The following is an 18,830-nucleotide window of genomic DNA, read 5'->3' as shown; positions in this document are numbered from 1 at the left end:
AGGAGAACACTCCAGGCAAACGGGTGTCGTTCAGTTGTTTGTCCCTCGTGTCTAACTCCTGGGGACTCCATGTGGGGTTTTCTCAGCAAACATACTGGAGTGGTTTGCCATTTCCTTCTCTAGTTCTTTTTACAGATGAGGAAACTGAGGCAAACAGGTTTAAGTGACTTGCCTGTGGTCACACAGCTAGTTCATTTTAAGGCCAGATTTGAACTCAGGAAGATGAGTTTTCCTGCATCCAGGCTGGCGCTGTGCCACCAAGCTGCCCAACACGCACAGGGAGCCCCCACCAAATGCACAGTGTTATTTATAGACTACCAGTAAGCTGGACTAGAAGAAGCAGGGAGAAGTCATCTAAAACAAATCTGGAAAGATAGAGAGAACTAGGATAAGATTGTAAAGAGTTTTAAATTGCAAAATGAATTTTTCTTTTTTATCATAAGGGAAATAGGGAACCATCAGAGATTCATGAGCAGAAGAGTGACATGGTCAGATCCTTGTTTCAGAAAGACTCTTTGGGCAGCTTAATTAATTAATTTATGCAGGATGGATCAGAGAGGGAGAGAATGGAAGTGGGGAAACCAATTAGGAGGCTATCATAATTGTCCAAACAAAAAGTGATAGTGTCTGAGGTAGAATGATGGTTATGAGAGTGGAAAGGAGAGGAGAGGTGGAAGATCTTTGCAGAGGTAAAACTGATGGATTTTGCAACTGATTGCATATGGAATGTAAATTTCTAGAGGGCTGGGACTATGTCGTTTGTGTTTTCCTATCCCCAGTAATTAGCCCACTGTCTAGCACATAATAGGGGCTGGTTGTTGCGTTGTTCATCCTTCATTCTCAACGAGGACCAATGACATCATGAGGATGATGTCTTGACTTGAGAATGAATTAGATTTAATCTAGGTGAGGCAGAGCTGTGCAAAGTCATTAGCCTCACTCTCTCCTCCAGAGTCATCAGAATCCAGCGGCAAGACAGAGGTCAGAATGACTGACAACGGCCCAGGGCGCAGTAGGTGACCTTGGCTTTTCTAAATCAAGGTATTTCCCAGGTCTCAGTTTGTCTGAGGCCACACCCATTCAAAGACTAAGGACCAAGGAGGAAGGAAAGGAAAGGAAAGAAAATTTAACTCCAAGCTGCCTTTTAATATGAGATGAACAAGCAATGAATTCTATTAAGCAAATATTGTGGGGAATGAGATAATCAGGGAATAGTTAAAGAACAACTGCAAAGCAGAGAGGACCCAGTACAGATCTGACAATATAAAATTGTTGTGGACCTGGTGGTCAATATTGTCTGATTTCCTCTAGGGGCATTCAGCAGCACGGGCATAGGAGCAAAGGAGGAGAATGGTGTGAGTAACTCAGGGTTGGGTTTTGACAAGGCATGAGAAAGGATAGGAAAAGAGGCAATAGGAGAAGGGGCATTGGATTCAAAAAAATGTCCAATCCGTAGAGGATGGTGCAAAGTCAAATAAATTGGTCAGTCACAAAGGGAGGAAAATGAGGTCAGAGACTTGGCCCCTACAGACACTCTCCACCACTCCTCCCAAGTCATTACTTGGTAGGCCAAGTTGATGAGCCTCTTTGAGGTAATCTAGTTTTGTCCTTAGATGACGGGACACATTGCCTTTTAGAGGTCTGAACTCGAAGTCTTTTCAGTACCTTATGGCATGCCTTCAAGATCACCGTTATGCTATGAGGAAGATATTGGAGTAGGACTGCAGAGGACAACTAAGCTTTTAATAAAAAACTGGGACCTACTATATAGAATATTGCTCATACCTTCTCTTATACCATGGATTTTCTGAATTAAATCTAATTCACCAAATAGTTATGTACCAATTGTGTCTAGAGCACAGCAATAGGAGCTGGGTAAGCTAAAGTTTAGGTAAGGCGTGGTACCTGTGCTCATGGATTTTATATTTAATTAGGGAGTTAAATTACACATAGAGATAACTAATAAATGATCAATGAAAAAGAAAGTACTATGTGAGGTCCTGAGGCAGGTCATTACAGGCAATGAGGATCAGGCTTCTTAGAGAACTCAGTTTTTAAAGACTAGATAAGAATTTAGGAGATAATTCAATTCAACTCAACAAGTATTTATAATGACTTTACAACGTACAAAACCCTGTTCTAGACACTAGGGATACAAAAACAAAAACAGCTTGTCATTTCATAGTGAAGTCAAAAAGAAGCACACGTTAAGGGGAACAGATAATAAAATCAATTGAATGTGAAGCATTGATGATGGGGAAGTTCTAAAGTTCTTAACCTTTTTTGTGTAATGGAGCTCTCTGGTTGTCTGGTGAAACCTGAAGATCCCTTCTCAAAATAACATTTTTTAAATGCATAGGGTGGGAAGGAGGTCGCTGGGGCCATAAGGATAGAAGAATAAGGTAGGAACAGTTGGTATTGGAATGCGATAAGAAATCTTAAGATTATGGTAAAAAAAAAATTACTATGTAGCAGCAAGGACCAGGAAGAGCTTATGTAGTTGGTGAAAACAGCTGTTTTAGGACTTTTTCTAAGAATGGGGAAAAGTCTGAGACATATGTAATTCTACAATAGTGTCTAGTAGAATATTAAAATGGTATATCACGTGGTCAAGACAAGTAAAGTCAGAGCAAAGAGGGGATGACCTGAATGAACTGCAATGAGTCAAGGGAACCAAGGTCACAGGAAAGATGGAGAATGCACTTAGCAGTGAGGGAAGGAAGGAGTGAGATTAGTAGAAAAAAATGGGCTTGTTTGGTTGGTGGGTGGAATTTGAATGGTTTGGTTCTTGGAAGTGGTACAATTCTAAGAGACAGTCAAGTTTAATGTGAAACCAAGATAGTATATACATGTTGCAAGATGGAGAAGGAGGGGGCTGGATGTTGAAGAAGTTGAGGAATTGTGGGGAAAGGTTATTAGAGAGGTCATTGGCATGAATATTGAAGTCCCAGAGTATAACGAAGAGGGTAGATTGAAGAGAAAGACCGCGAATTAGATTTTAAAGTCATTGAAAGAATTAGGAGAGTGACTGAAGTAGGGTTAAGAAATGAAAGCTGCAAGTATGGGAGAGGGTAGTATAAAATGAATGCACATGCATCAAAGACAAAAAACTGTCAAAGGATAGATGTGGAAGAAAGGTCTGGAAATGGCAATAGGGAGGAAGAAGTGTTCCCACCACTTCCACTGGACCTGTGTGTTGGGCTAGGGGCTAGATGGGGGGGTGGATAGGAAGGGGACAGAGAATAGTTGTTTTCAATTAAGATGGTTTTAAACATATGACATGTAAGGGGAGAACTAAGTTTCAATTAAAAGAAGCAATTCTTTTTGTGGAAAATTTCACAAATATGAGTTTGTTGACAATAGGTCACATTGAAAGGGCTCAGTGGAATGGGCAGGTGATAAGCAAATTGGATTATATATAATAATCAGAGGAAGAGATCTGGGAAGCAAATTCAGGAGATGAGACCACTAGCAGGCAATACTATCATCTTAGTTTCTAGGGTGGTGAGGTCCAGTGTATAGGACTGAAGAAACATGATGATAGTTTAATTGGAATGGCATACACTCCATTGGCAGATCATTCAATCTATAAACATTTATTACGGGGCTACTATGTACCAAACATTACACTTAGCACTCAGGATACAAAAAGAGGCAAAAGATAGTCCCTGTCCTCAAGGAGCTTACAATCTAATAAGGAATCTTAAACAATAGAGGATTTATAAAATTAATTTACTCCAAAACTTGGAATAAAATTTGAAATGCTTATGTTTTGTGAAAAATGACTTTTCTCTGTGAATTGGAGACTCAGAACTTCCCCTCTGCCAGCCTTCTGTCCAAAGTTGTTCAGAAGGACATTTCTGATAATGAGATTGCATTGAATCTTCTTATCTTGGTCAAACTCCAACCCAGGCCCAAATTGATTTTATCCCACTCAGGTTTGGTTGGAGACAGATTCCCAAGACTGGGGGTGGTATTTCTTTTGATGGGGGGAGATATAGGCCCCTGTGGACTAAGTGGTCTAAGGCATGTACTCAAGATCTCATTTTAATATATTCCACCTCCAGGTATGTCAACTAATCATGGTTGATTGGCACCTCTTGGGAATCTTTGAAGGGCATATGCCCAAAATGCCAGTTCTGAACCGGCCCTCAATTTTGTTTGTCTCTTTCTTAGAATAGATAATATAGGGTTCACAATTTTTAAGCATATATTCATGAAATCTGGATCTCATGCAGGCTTCTGTTCCAGATGACAGTTATAGGACTTCCCAGTTAGAGTGCAGGAAGGAGCTAACAGAATTAAAGATTCACCTACAATTAATTTCATTTCAATTCAATTCATTGAACTGGGTTGGTTGGTTGTTTTTCTCTAGACTTGTGATTTCATCATTATGGGGAGCTCTGTCCGAATAGGAAACTCACTCTGCAATACAGGTGGGCATGCACCTGCTTACAGTCTCAGGGAGTTCCCTAGTGCCCTGAGAGGTTAAATAATTTGCCACGGTTCACACAGTCAGATGTCTCAGAGACTTGGTAAGACTTGAATTAGGACTTCCTGGCTCCAAGGGTTGGTCTTTATCTACCACATCATCCTCCTTCTTTTACTGTTATATTTTCAAAATACATTCAAAAACATTTATTCCTTGTTTATTACATGCCTAGGATTGTGCCAAGTTCTGTGAAGAATAAAAAGACACATTCCACTCATACCAGGAAGTTCCCTATGAGAGCAGTAGTTTCTGGAGGGCAAGGAAGCAGAGTGGAAAAATTAACTTCAGAATCTGAGAACTGTGGTTCAAATCCCACCTCTGAGGCTTATTATGAGTGTGACCTGGGGCAAGTCACTTAACATTCCTGAGGCTCCTGGCTCAAAGGAAGCTTTTGGAACAGTGGTTGTTCATCTTTTGTTCTCAAAGAGGACCAGGAGGGTAATGTCATAAGCTGCAAGTGAGCTGGATTTAAATGAGGCAGAGCTCTGCAAAGTCATTAGTTTCACTCTCTCCTCCAGAGTCCAGTGGCAAGACATAGGTCAAAACGATTGGCAATGGCACCAAATGCATTGGGAGACTTTGGCCTTTTTAAACTAAGGTCTTTTTCAGGTCTCAGTTTGTCCGAGGCAACACCCATTCAGTAATTAGAGGATAGGTAAGAACGGAGGCAAAAGATGGGCTCATTTGCCTTCATAAAAGAATCAATTTGGGAGGGCAAGACCGTCAGAGTTTCTATCCAGGCCAAAAACAGTCACTATTTACACTGTCTCAGAGGCAACAGATCCAAACAACAGGCAAATGAGGCTTGGTCTGGGATCTATTATTGGTCAATCAGAGAAAGCCACAGTGATTTGGGTTTAAAGGCTCAGTCAAGTAGCTCCATTTGAATCCCAATGGGCTTTATCAAAGCCTGCTTTTTCAGAGCTATATTTCAAGAAATCATAACTGAAAACCACACGAAACAAAAGAGTTAATTGTCCTAGTTTTTTTTGGGGGAAAGGATGGAATAAATAAAAAGGAAGAAAAAATAACTAGCTACCAAGCCTCAAGATACCTGGAGTAGATGGCCTCTGAGGTTAGATCCAGGATTATTTTAGTCTTTGTAACTCTTGGGTCTAGGAGAGATTGCTACTTCTACATCTTTTGTACTTGTGTTCTTAGGGACTAGTGGGCTGCCAGGTTTGTGGGTGAAAATGCTTGTTGAATGAATGCTTGGCTGCTTGATTGAATGATAGAAGAATATAATTTACTGGGGATGAAGGGAAGCTTCACACAGAATAAACGTTCAAATAAGACAAGGAAGCATATGATTAAGCATCCAAATGAGTATATGCACACAATGCTATAGGAATTCAGAGGGAACAAGGGTGTGCCAGCAAGCCCATAGTTGAATTTTCAGTGAGAGCATTTACACCCACGGGAAATTGGCAAATACTATAAGTGAGGATTTGATTTATTATTGTTTGCTTCTAAAACAGGGTGTTGTTAAATCTTACTAGTAAACCCTCAAGGAGGAGTCATTTTTGTTGTGATGGTTGTTGGTGGTGGTCCTTTTAAAAGAAGAGCAATGACATCATGAGGTGATGTCTTGATTTGCTCACGAATTGGATTTAAGTGAGGCAGAGTTGTACAATCTGTAAGCATCACTCTCTCTTCCAGAGTCATTGAGGTCCAGCGGCAAGACAAATGTTAAGATGACTGGTGATGGCCCAGGATGCAATGGATGACCTTGGTGTCTTCAATGTCTAACTAAGCTCTAAGTGCTCCACAGCACCTGCTTCAGCTGCCTTCATAGTGTTGGAAATAACCTCTGGTGCCCAAATAGACACAGTAAGTTGGGTAGATTCAGGATAAGTGGAGCAGTTGAAACCTTTAATACACTTCGCGCAGGAAGCAGGTGTGGAACTCGAGTTGAGCACACACACCCTAGAGAAGTGAGAGCAAACCCTATATTGCTATTCCCCACCCCAAGGTCCTCCTAGCTGACTTTCATGGGTAGAAGTCAGCATAGGTCACCGATTTCCCAAAACGTCCACCACATGTGCCCCTTGGTATGTTTCTCCCCCCTTCTTCATACACTGAATGTTCAGAAAATGGAGTCTTAACCCTGCCCAGAGGTGGAAAAGCTAGTATTCATGAGCTTATTAAGATGAGTACTCTAAGTAAAGCTTAGCTTTTGTCCTACTTTCACCCTCTTTAATCAAACAACCAGTTTCACCAGATTTCTTAAAGCTCCTTATCCAGAGCTATTTTCCTCTCAATATCTTTATATGGAAATACAATCATTTCTTACTTCCCACAATAACCATTGCAAATTGTTCTCATCCTTCCATTCCTTCAGGAGAAGTCTTCACATGCTTAGGGCAGACATTCCCCTAACTCATCAATGGTTTTGAGACCTGTTGGTTACCCTCAATCTGGTTTAGCCTGTCTGTCAAAATGGTTTTACTGGGCTGTGGCTGCTGTTTATGCTACAGGTTCTTGGAGCCATAGGTGAGAGTTGAGTGACAGGTTATTATAAGCTAGAATAAAGGGGAAACTGATTCAAGAAAGAGTTGAGATTTAAACTGGTCCATGAAGGATGACTAGGACTTGAACTGGGAGAGAGGAAGGGATGGTATTGCTCTAACATTTAATTGCCTCAATAGCAATCAGTGGTTGATGGATTATTCCAACAGTACTAACAGAATCCATTACACTGTAGCTCTGTAATTCTGAAATGTATCAGGAAAGAACTAGGCAATCATATCACAGACTCATGAACCCCTTATCAGCCTTCCTTTTAGCACCTGAAGATTGCCATACTATTCTCTGAATTCCTGACAGGGCTTAGAGTAGAACAGCACTCAAAATTGCTCTTCCATTCCATGCTTACAACACATAGTGACAGAAGCTCTGGGAAGAATACCATCCTACCCAAGTGCTTGTTCCCCATCCCCCCCTGCCTTTTTTATAGATAGGACTGTAATACATAACTCTCTAGTAGAATGATTCCCTGACTCTTGCCCTGGTATAGTTACATATGCAACTGCAGTGGTGTCTGAATTTAAAATTACCAGCAGAGAGGTCAGCAAAGTGTGCTTTCTACCCAGTCAGATGAAAACTCACAAATTAATTTGTCCATTTAGTCATGAAGCCGAATAAATATAAGAGCTCTGGTTTTAACGTTCCTATAGACTAGTGTTTTAAGTTTGCCTTCCAAATGCACATAGGACATTATGTAGCATTTATTGATAGAAGCAATCCAGAAGTGTGACATTTGACTGCTCTCTCCTATGTAGCCCCAGGTACCACCCCAAAACCACAATTTAATTTTAGACCCTGAGTGAAAGGTTTATGGCCATCTTATTCGAACAAACACATGTTGCTGTGAAAAATTACCCTGTCTGTACCATCTGTTTGTCGGGAAGGTTTCATTTAGTCCACAGATCAGATGGATAAATCAGCTGAATTTGGACTGAACAAGGAGTCCATGTGGAAGACCAAAGTCTATGAGTTTCCAGTCATTGTTTCTCTAGCAAGAAATCTTAATAATAATGGGCTATAAACAAATGGCTTGATTTAATGTAATGGTCATTGATCTCTGCTTTGCAAAATTTACTTCCTAGATGGTCATGCACATCAATGTAAATTACTGATGTCTGTGTTACCTGTAAGGAGTTTTATGTCAGGCATATTAATTAAACTCTGTAAAAATTCATCCATCTTTTATGATATTCATTTTTTCTAGAGCTCATGGAAAAACTCGAACACTACAAAATTCTAAGGCCTTATATAGTAGTGGTGCTGTGGTTCAGTTGATGGCATGCTAGCCCTATAGTCAGAGAGACCCAAGATCAAATCTTGCATTTACTTGTATAATTCTGAATTGTTTTCCAAAATGGTTTTATTAATTCACAGCTCTATCACCAATATGTTATTGTGTCCCTAAGCAATTTTTGAAGCTATAAATGGTAGAACAATTGTTGATCGATATTGGTAAAGGAATTTTCTTATCAGGAGTTTCCTACATCAATGAAATTGCAAGACCAGTCCAAAGCAAACAAAAATTCTTGCATGGATATAAGCTATTGAATATCTATCCTTGAAGAATTAAAGTTGCTGGTCACTCAAATGACAAGAGAGAGATCCCACAGCCATGGTAGCTACATAAGGTGCAACCTGTTAATGATGAAGAATTTCACAGCAGAAACAGCTTTGAACAAAATTACCATATAAAAATAGGTTTACTGTGAACACTTTTAAAACATTTTTTCAGTTCCAATAAATATATTTTATTTACTTTATCACTTTTACAACTATTTTCTCCTTGACATATCTCACACTATGACATCTCTATCACCATTTCTGCAACCGAAGACAGCCTGTCTTGATGACTCTGATGATAGATAGAAGAGTTAGTCTTTTTTTTGTGTGTGCCATTGTGAAAATTACTGAAGTTTCCTGCACTTCTCCATAGTTCCCAAGGTCCTATCTTAAACTTATCTTCTCTAAATCTGGTATTAAAAGCAAAATGATAGGTTGTATGAAAACTCCATAAAATCAATATGTGGGGTGGGGAAAGTACAGCTTATATTTTATTTTATTTGAAATTTTTTTCAAATTTATTTATTTATTTTTTCCCAATTACATGGAGAAACAATTTTTAACATTATCTTTTTTTTAAATTTTGAGTTGCAAATGCTCTCCTTTCTTTCTGCCCCTCCTCCCTCCTTGAGAAGGCAAGCAATTTATATAGATTATACATGTGCAATCATGCAAAAGATATTTCCATATTAGCCATGTTGCAAAAGAAAAAACAGACCAAAAAAAACCAAGAAAAAAAAAGTTTAAAAAAGTATGCTTCAATACACATTTGGATTCCACCCCTTCCTTCTCTTAAGGCAGATAGCATTTTTTATCATAAAGTCCTTCAAAATTGTCTTGGATCATTGTATTGCTGAGGATAGCTATGCCATTCACAGTTGATTGTCATATAATATGGCTATTCCTGTACAGAATGCTCTGGTTCTGCCCACTTCACTTTGCATCAGTTCATATAAGTCTTTCTAGGTTTTTCAGAAACCATCACCCACATCATTTCTTATAGCGCAATAGTATTCCATTCAAATCATATACCATAATTTGTTCAGCCATTTCCCAATTGATGGGCATCCCCTCAATTTCCAATTCTTAGCTACCACAAAAAGAGCTACTATAAACATTTTTGTACATACAAGTCCTTTTCTTTTTTTTTTTTTTAATGTCTTTGTGATACAGCCCTAGTGGTGCTATTGCTGGGTCAAAGGGTATGTATGGTTTTACAGCATTTTGGACATAGTTCTAAATTGTTCTATAGAACAGTTGGATCAGTTTACAACTCTACCAACAGTGCATCAGTGTCCCAATTTTTCCAAAGTCCCTCCAATATTTGTCATTTTCCTTTTCTGTCATGTAAGCCAGTCTGATAGGTGTGAGTTGGTACCTCAGAATTATTTTAATTTGCATTTCTCTAATTAATAGTGATTTAGAGCACTTTTTCATATGACTATAGATAACTTGACCAATATGAGTATTACAAGAGGCATCCTAGTGTAATGAGATGGCCTTGGAGTCAGGCAGACTTGAATTTAAGTCCTGCCTCTGACTGTGGTCACACTGTTTGTGTGACCATGGACAAGCCACTTAGCCTGTAAAAATCACTGCAGACAACATTCTTAAGTGCAGGTAAATGTAACTGGGAAACAATTAACAAAATAATAAACAAAATATACAATATTTTATATACAAAATAAACAAAAATACAATAGAACATAGATAACATTAATAAGATGGATGCTTACATCAATCTTCTCAAAATATAGCCTGCAAGGATCCTTACGTGCAATTTAGTGCCCCCCTCTTTTTATTTGAAGTTGACTCAAGGTTGTTCTAGGTAACTCTCTAAGACTAAGTGTTGGAGAGAAGCATTGTCTACCTGTATTGGGAGAGGAAATCCCTCTCTAACTGACCCCTACACCATTGAAATCATAGATCTGATTTTTTAAAAAAATCAATAAAAAACAAGTATTGTCATATGTCCAAATGCCAAATGGATAGTCTTATCTTACAGACAGGAAATCAGTAATAGACTCAGGAAGTACGATTCAGGGAGGTAGCTTTAGGCTGATTCTGACCATGGCTATAAGGACCTCTTACTTCTCCAGGGATGGGTGCACTTTGTGGAGGGGCTCTGGAGCAGGTCATAAGCCCCAGAGTCCTCATATATCCACCAACACCTCTAGTCATGGCACTGAAGAGGGGAGAAGAGAAGACACAGGACCGGATACAATAAGTGCCAAAGTCTTAAAACCCAACAATTGATCTATCCCCTAGACTAGACACTCCTGTATTTTCATAGAATCCCTTCTCAATACTAGGTACACTGATTCTCACTAAACATGCTGTCATCACCAATCATAGAACTTCAGAGTTGGAAAGAACCTCAGGCCATCTTGTCCAAGCCACACCTGATGGAGAATTCTCCTTGCAATCTATTCCGCAGGTGATCATCTGACCTTCACTCAAAGACCTCCTGTGAGCAGAAGTGTACGGGGTGCTCAGGGAGGATGAGCCCCTCTAGTGTGAGGGCTTGCTTAGCCCTTTTCCGGGCTGCTCATCCACCTTTGGTGCATGCTTATTATCCAGCTTTTTCCTGTGGCTCCAAGAAGCTGTAGCATGTGCAGGGGCTACACCTCAACAGGTGAGCTAAACCAAGTTGAAGGTAAACAATAGGCCTCAAACCCTTCAGTGAGTTGGGGGGATGTCTACCCCAAGCATGTAAAGACTTCCCCTGGAGTCATGAGCAGATGAGAACAATTTGTTCCAGTGGCTAGGAAGGTGGCTAAAACAAGTGCTGTGGAGCACTTAGAGTTTGGTCAGGCATCAAAGATATCAAGGTCATCTACTGCATCCTGGTCCATCACCAACTGTCTTGACTTTTGTCTTTGCCACTGGACTTTAATGACTCTGGAAGACAGAGTAAGGCTGATGACTTTGTGCATCTCTGCCTCACTTAAATCCAATTCACGAGCAAGTCATAACCCATGATCCACTATTTTACCTCAACATTATGATGTCATTGATCCTCTTCCAAAATGAAAGACAAACAACTACAAGGGGTCATCCGATCTTCACTCAAAAACTTCCTGCGAGATGAGGTAATACTCTTTTCTATACTACGGTGAAAGTGACTAAAGTTTCCTGCAATTCTTGACACTTCTCAAGATCTCCTCTTAAATTAATCTTCTCTGCTCTGATACTATAAGCAATGCTATAGGTTGAATTCAAATTTCATAAAATTCAATACGCTGGGTGAAAGTACAACTTATAATGAGACCTCATAAAGAAGTCCCTGTGGCTTTTGGAAAAATGGTTTGTTTGTTTTTTTCCTTCATCGAGTCTAAATTTGCTTCCTTACAACTCCCACCTATAGCTCCTAGCACTGTCCTCTGGGACCAAGCAGAAGACATTCAGTCTGTTTCATGGGAAAGCCCCTAACAACTTGAAGACAGCCAGCATGTCTTCCCTATGTCTTGGGAGACTAAATATCTTCAGTTCTGGTAACCAGTCCACAGATAGCATAACGGAATTTCTTCATCATGCTGGTTGCCTTCTTCTGGATGCTGTCTGTCTTGCCTAAAATGTGGGTTCCAGAACTGAACATAATTCTTTAGATGTAGTCTGACTGGGACCAAGTGCAAAGGGACCCTCACTTCTCTGGTCTTGGACAATCAAACGTAAATACAAGGCTGAATGCTAAGGACTGAATGGAATCAGAATACATTAAATGTTAGCTATTCTATCACAGTTAGCTCTTTTTGAGTTTGTAGTTCACTAAAAATGCCAGATCTTTTTTTTTTCAAATTTCTCTCTATTCCTAGTGTCCATATTTCTTTCTCCTTCTCTATCATGCACTTGTAAAGTTGGTTTTTAAAATCCAAGTCCATATCTACATTTATCTCTCTTCTAGCCTGTCAAGATCTTTTTGGATACTGACTCTGGCATCCAGTGTGCTAAACAACTCTCCCAAGAGTGTGCCATCTAAAGAGTTGACAAGTATGCCACCTATGGCTTTATAAGAGCCAATGATAAAAAAAAAAAAAGTTAAATAGTGTTGAGTACCGCACAATCACAGATCCCTGGGGAATTTCTCTAGAGACCACTTTTCAAGTTGGCATAACCCACTAAGTATAGTGGCCCTTATATAGGGAGGAAACAGTGATATGTGGGGATAAAAAGGAAGAAAATAAGAACCTGCTTCATATATCATATGTGAGTTGTGGATTTTCTGATCTCTTCATAGTTCTATTCCAGTAAGAGATTGTCTAGCTGAGGAATACCATAGCAGGATCCAGGGTGCAGGCAAAGAAGGCTCTGGAGACAAACTTTGCCTACTCCCAGATTTTGCCCAAACCAGAAGCATTTAGCGAGAAATCTGGAGAGGCTGATGAAATAGTCATGGAATCACAGAATTATAGAACTTGAGAGATGGAAAAGATCTTAATGGCTACCAAGCCCATTGTATGTAGCAAAGGAATTTCCCACTGTTATATACCTGATGAGTGGTTGTCCCCCTCTAAGAGGGGGAACCCATTATTCCTCTAGACAACTCATTCTCTTTTTGGTTAGGTTTAATTATTAAGGATTTTAAAAATGATAACAAACCCAAATTTACCTCTTTGCAACTTCCACATGTTTCTCCTAGTTCTGCCCTTGGGGGCCAAACAGAATGAATTTGATCTCATTTCCATATAACAGCCCTGCATATACTTGAAGACAGCTATAACATCCTCCTCTCCAGGCTAAATATGCCTAGTTTCTTGAACTAATCATCATATGACATGGACTCCTCTGGACACTCTGGTAACATGTGCCAAATGCCCATGAAGGCAGAAAAACACCAAGGTCTTTTAAAGGACACTCTAAATGATCCTCACAATTCAGGCAAGTGAAAAAAAAAACACCTTAATTTCCCAAAATAAATACTAAGAGAATAGGCAAGGAAAAAATGTGTATAAGAAGTGAGTCACAGGGGCAGCTAGGTGGCGCATTGGATAGAGCACCCTCCCTGGAGTCAAGAGGACCTGAGTTCAAATTCGACCTCAGACACTTGATACTTTACCAGCTGTGTGACCCTGGGCAAGTCACTTAATCCCAATTGCCTATAAAAAACAGTGAGTCACTAGGGAAGGCAAAATGTATTAAAGATTATAAGCAAAGAAAAATGGGAATGGGCAACCCAAGAATATACTGAGATTGAAAAGTTGGGGAAGATTTCTGTGGACACATGGAAGAAGAAAAGACCAGAGAGAAAATCATCCTAGAAGTAAATCAGGCTCATGAGATTAATAGTGACTTTTAAATGGTTAAGGTATTGAACTGATTTCTTAATTTGCCTTTAATAAGAGAAATGGAGCAAAGCAGTATTTCCAATTAGGTTGTAATGTGGAGTTTAAAAAATCATATATCCACAGACGATCAGAAGAACCTGGAAAATGGGAGGATCGGCTGCTCAGCAGACGGTGATGAGATCTATTCTTGGCAGCGATAATTGTAAATAATTAACAGGGTGCCTGTAAAAGAACACTTCATTCGTGAATATCCTAGGAGATGAACAACAAGACAAATTAAATAAGATACAAAGGAATAGAGAGACAATTCACTCCTGGAGGCAGGAAGGGCCAGTCTGGTGCAGCTTGTTTCCCTGTGGCTCCTACCGTGGTCTAGAAAGCTCCATGTATCAGAAATAAAGTCATTTCTGGAAAGGATCTACTCATGTTTGAAAAGGGCATGGGAGACTTAATACAGTTCACTTTAATTTAGCAAATATTTACTGAGCATCCATGGGGCTAGCATTGTGCTAAGGCGTTGAAGGGTTGTGTGTGTATATATATATACATGTATATATGGTCTGTGACTTAAGCATTCTCTCTCTCTCTCTCTCTCTCTCTCTCTCTCTCTCTCTCTCTCTCTCTCTCTTTCTGTCTCTTTCTCTCTCTTTCCCTCCCCTCCCCTCCCATCCCTCTCTATTCTCCTTTCCCTTTCCCCCCTCCCCTCCCTCTTCTTCCCCTCCTCCCTCTTCTTCCCCTCCTCCCCTCTTCCCCTTCCCCTCTCCTCCCTTCTCTCTCTCTCTCCCTTCCCTCACAAGTGTAGACCACAGCCTATAACTTATCTATTCATTTCACAAGCATTTATTAAATGTCATTTATGTGTCAGACAATGTATTAAGTGATAGGGATACAAAGACAGAAATGAATCATTCTCTACCCTCAGGGAGGCTTACATTCTATTGGATGGAAACAACATGGATAATGTGGGAATGTGTTTTGCTTGACTATGTGTGTGTGTGTGTACACACACATACATATACATACATATATTATATATATTCATATGCTTATATTATATTATATGTATTTATATTACATATCTATTTAATTAGAGGAAGGACAGGAGAAAGAGGAAGTAAATGCTTGTTAATTAAAAATTAAAACAAAATAAAAAATTCAAAAATAGTGAAAGAATAATTGGCACCCAGAAAAGTAAATAAAAATAGATACAAATTGATTTCTAAGGGGAAAACACTAACAACTGGGAATTGAGGGGTGGTGATCAGGAAAGGCTGCCTGTAGGTGGTAGCACTTGAACCAATCTTTGAAGGAAATTAGGGATTTTAAGAGGCAGAGGTGAGGAGACTTTCAAATATGGTGGACAACTTGTGAATGTTATGTATGGGGAACAAGAAGCAGGCCAGTTTGGCTAGAACGTAGAGTTTGTGAAGGAGAGTGTTATGTAATGATCTGGAAGGGTAGAATAGAACCAGATGGTGAAGGACTTTGAAAATTAAACAAGAATTAGTAGTTTTTTTTCTCATGGGAAAGAGGAAGCCACCGGAGTTTATTGAATACTGAAGTGAAATAGAAAGACCTGTATTTTAGGAAAAGAAATCTTGTCACTGTGTAGAGGGGGCAGATAGATGGCATAGTGAAAAGAGTACCAAGCTTGAGTCTGGAAGACTCATCTTCCCGGGTTAAAATCTGGGCCACAGACACTTATTAGGTGTATAACCCTGGGCAAGTCACTTAATTCTGTTTGCCTCAGTTTCCTCATCTGCAAAAGGAGCTGGAGAAGGAAATGGCAAACCATTCCAGTATCTTTGCCAAGAAAAACCCCAAATGGGGTCATGAAGAGTTGGACACAATTGAAACAACTGAACAACAACAAGCCTATAGAGGAGAGGTTAGGGAAGGGAGACTGTTCTCATGCTACAGAGTTGTCTATAGAAGATTTATCCAGAATGTTAGAGGCTTTCCTTTGGATTTTAAAATGGTTTTAAAGGTACCAGTGAATACCTGAACTCTCTGTATGTTAATCCTCACTCACTATTTTATCACCTGACTTCTTTTGTCAATCATAAATGCTTTAAATAATATCCTTTATGCCAGCTATCATAGCAATACAGTGAAGCTCATTACAATCAACATGTGCCTTTCCATTGCCCTTTGAGTAAGCTGAAATATTGATTTTTCTAAGGTTATGGTATTGCATGTCACATATGTACATATGTGTACAAATATGTGTACATATGTGCAATGCTTTATATATACATACATTATGATACTAATATATTTATTTATGGAAGAACATTGAGATTTAAAAGATGGACTTTTACACTTGAGAAGCTTGGGTTATTTGAAAGAATTTCATAGTTTTCTGTATGTGATATTCCCCTCTTTAATTCTGGGTACAGCTTATTGTCCATGAGCAGTGCTTGTTTAAGAGATGTATACTCTAGCTGTGTGACTCTGGGCAAGTCACTTAACCCCATTGCCTAGCCAAAAAAGAGAAGAGATGTATACATATGTGTGTATATACATACATATATGTATGTGTATACATATATACATATGTATATATAAATATATATGCATGTGTGTGTGTTTGTGTATATATATATATACACTGATGAACTAACAGAAAGAATAGCTTAACCAACTGCATGTGATAATTTGAACTATACATTCTTCATCCTCTTTAAAAAAAATTGGCTAGGCTAATTTCTGGGCTGTGAATCTGAAGAGGTCCTGTAGTTTTGAGGGCTTGATGCAATCAGCACAGTGTCATTTGAAAATAAGAGCATCTGAAAAAACTTTGCTTTTGCATATGTGAACAGACGGATCATCCTACCTTGTGTTTCTGTTTTTTGTTCCCCCCACAACCTGTCCATGCATGAGTGTAGGGCACATAGTCAGATTAAGCCCATTGAATAACATTAGTGATTAGTTGGTGCGGTGCAAAGGACCAGCCTCGAAGTCCTGAGTTCCTGAGCACCTACATGCAAAGGTTCTTGTGAGGATTAAAAGAGGTACTATTCAAAGAGTGCTAGTACAATGCCTAGCACATAATAGGTGCTTCAAAAATGCTTGTTCCCTTTGTCCCTTCAGTAAATCACAGGACAAAATTTATAAAACTAGGCAACAACTTTCTTAAGTACATGCATCTTCCTTTTTGTGCCTTCCTTGACATCCATACTGGAAGGATCCCTGAACAAACATGGTTCTGTGATCACACCTTTTAAGGGATTTTTTTCTGATCATAAGCATCAGAGGTAGTTTGTCAGACCACCTTTTGCTTTACAAAGTAAAGTGCTTTTTGCTAATCCACAAATAAATACATGAAGATCTCTGCCTCTTAGGCAGCTGTGTGACTGTGAAAATGGGATCTTCTGTAGAAAATTATGTTAAATTTACATAGCCATAATTAATATGGCTAATTCCTTCTCATAATAATAATAAGTGCGTTCTTGGTCTATGCATAGACTATTCTCATAGAGATTTTCTAGCACTGGGAACATAAACCTATGAATCAGTAGCTTCTGAAGTTTTCTTGGTCACTTTTGTTGTTGTTATAAAACCATCTGTACTGTTTTCTATTCTTTTAGAATCTTCTGTTCTAAAACGTCTTGATAATTGGAGTGAGTCACCATTTCCTTCTCCAGCTCATTTTACAGATGAGGAACTGAGGCAAGCAGGGTTAAGTGACTTGCCCAGGGTCACACAGCTAGTAAGTGTCTCAGGCTGGATTTGAACTCAGGTAGGTCCTCCAGACTCTAAGGCTGGAGCTCTATCTACTGCACCACCTAGCTGCCCCTATTCATTCTTTCTTAGAATAATAATTTCTTTTTTTAAAAAAAAAGAATAATATTTTAAATTTCAGTTAGAGACTAGTGAAAATACAAATTAATTTTTCCCCATTCAAGTTCACATATGCCTCACTTAAGAATTCCTGTTTTGGATGGTCCTCTAACTTATCAATGACCTGCCTAATATGTGATCCTCACAATAGAACACAATACTCCCAGTGTATTGTGGTAAGCACTGAGACAGACTATTACCAGGGACTTTGTGATAAATGTTTAACAATCAGCTTTCTGGGGGATGTGGAACACCTGCATGGCACACTTTGAAGCTTAATCTATATTATTAACATTTTCCCCATCACTTTCCTAAGTTTAGGCAATCAACAAAAAAATAAACCAAGTTCTAATTTGTAGCATTTGCCAATTTTCAAAGAGGAAATACTGTGAAAATTTAACAACTGGCTTTTGTGAGCCAGTATGAGCCAGCTCTTACACAGAACTGACATAACCTCCCTCATACTGGACACAATTCCTCTCTTAATACAGCCTAAGATTGCATTAGGCTTTTGATTACCATATCATACTATTGAATTTGAAATCCTCAAATCTTTTTCATATGAATTGTCTCACAGTAACACTCCCATTATTTTGCATTTCTGAAGTTGATTTTTTAACCCAAATGAAAGGCTTGACTATGTGTACCTATTAGATTTCATATTCTTGGATTCAGTTCATTGTTTTAGCCCATCAATATCTCTTTGTAGCTGAACTCAATAATACCACATGGCAATGATCCCTTTCAACTATGTGTCATCTGAAATAAATCTATGCCTTTGTTCAAATAATTAATAGATCAGTCAAACACCACAGGTTCTAGCACACTAGGGCACGACTCTAACTACCTCCTTCCAAACTGATATTAAACCATTACTGACTACTCTTTGTGTCTGGCTACTCTACCAGTTCCAAAACCACTGAACCATATCGTTGCTGAGTTTCTCATCTCTCCATCCATGACAATTTTGCACTGAATCTTCCTATTGTCTAGACTAAATTTTTACTTTTCATCCCCAAGAACTGTATGAGAGGTTCTGTCAAATGCTTTGCAGTAATATAAGCAAACTTCATCTACTGTATTACCCTGATGTGCCAACTGGGTTATACTGTAGAAAGAGGAAA

Source organism: Phascolarctos cinereus, unplaced genomic scaffold (assembly GCF_003287225.1).
Source record: "Phascolarctos cinereus isolate Bilbo 61053 unplaced genomic scaffold, phaCin_HiC Scaffold_726;HRSCAF=1367, whole genome shotgun sequence".
In the NCBI taxonomy this organism is placed as follows: domain Eukaryota; kingdom Metazoa; phylum Chordata; class Mammalia; order Diprotodontia; family Phascolarctidae; genus Phascolarctos; species Phascolarctos cinereus.
Note: the sequence above shows the minus strand (reverse complement) of the source record.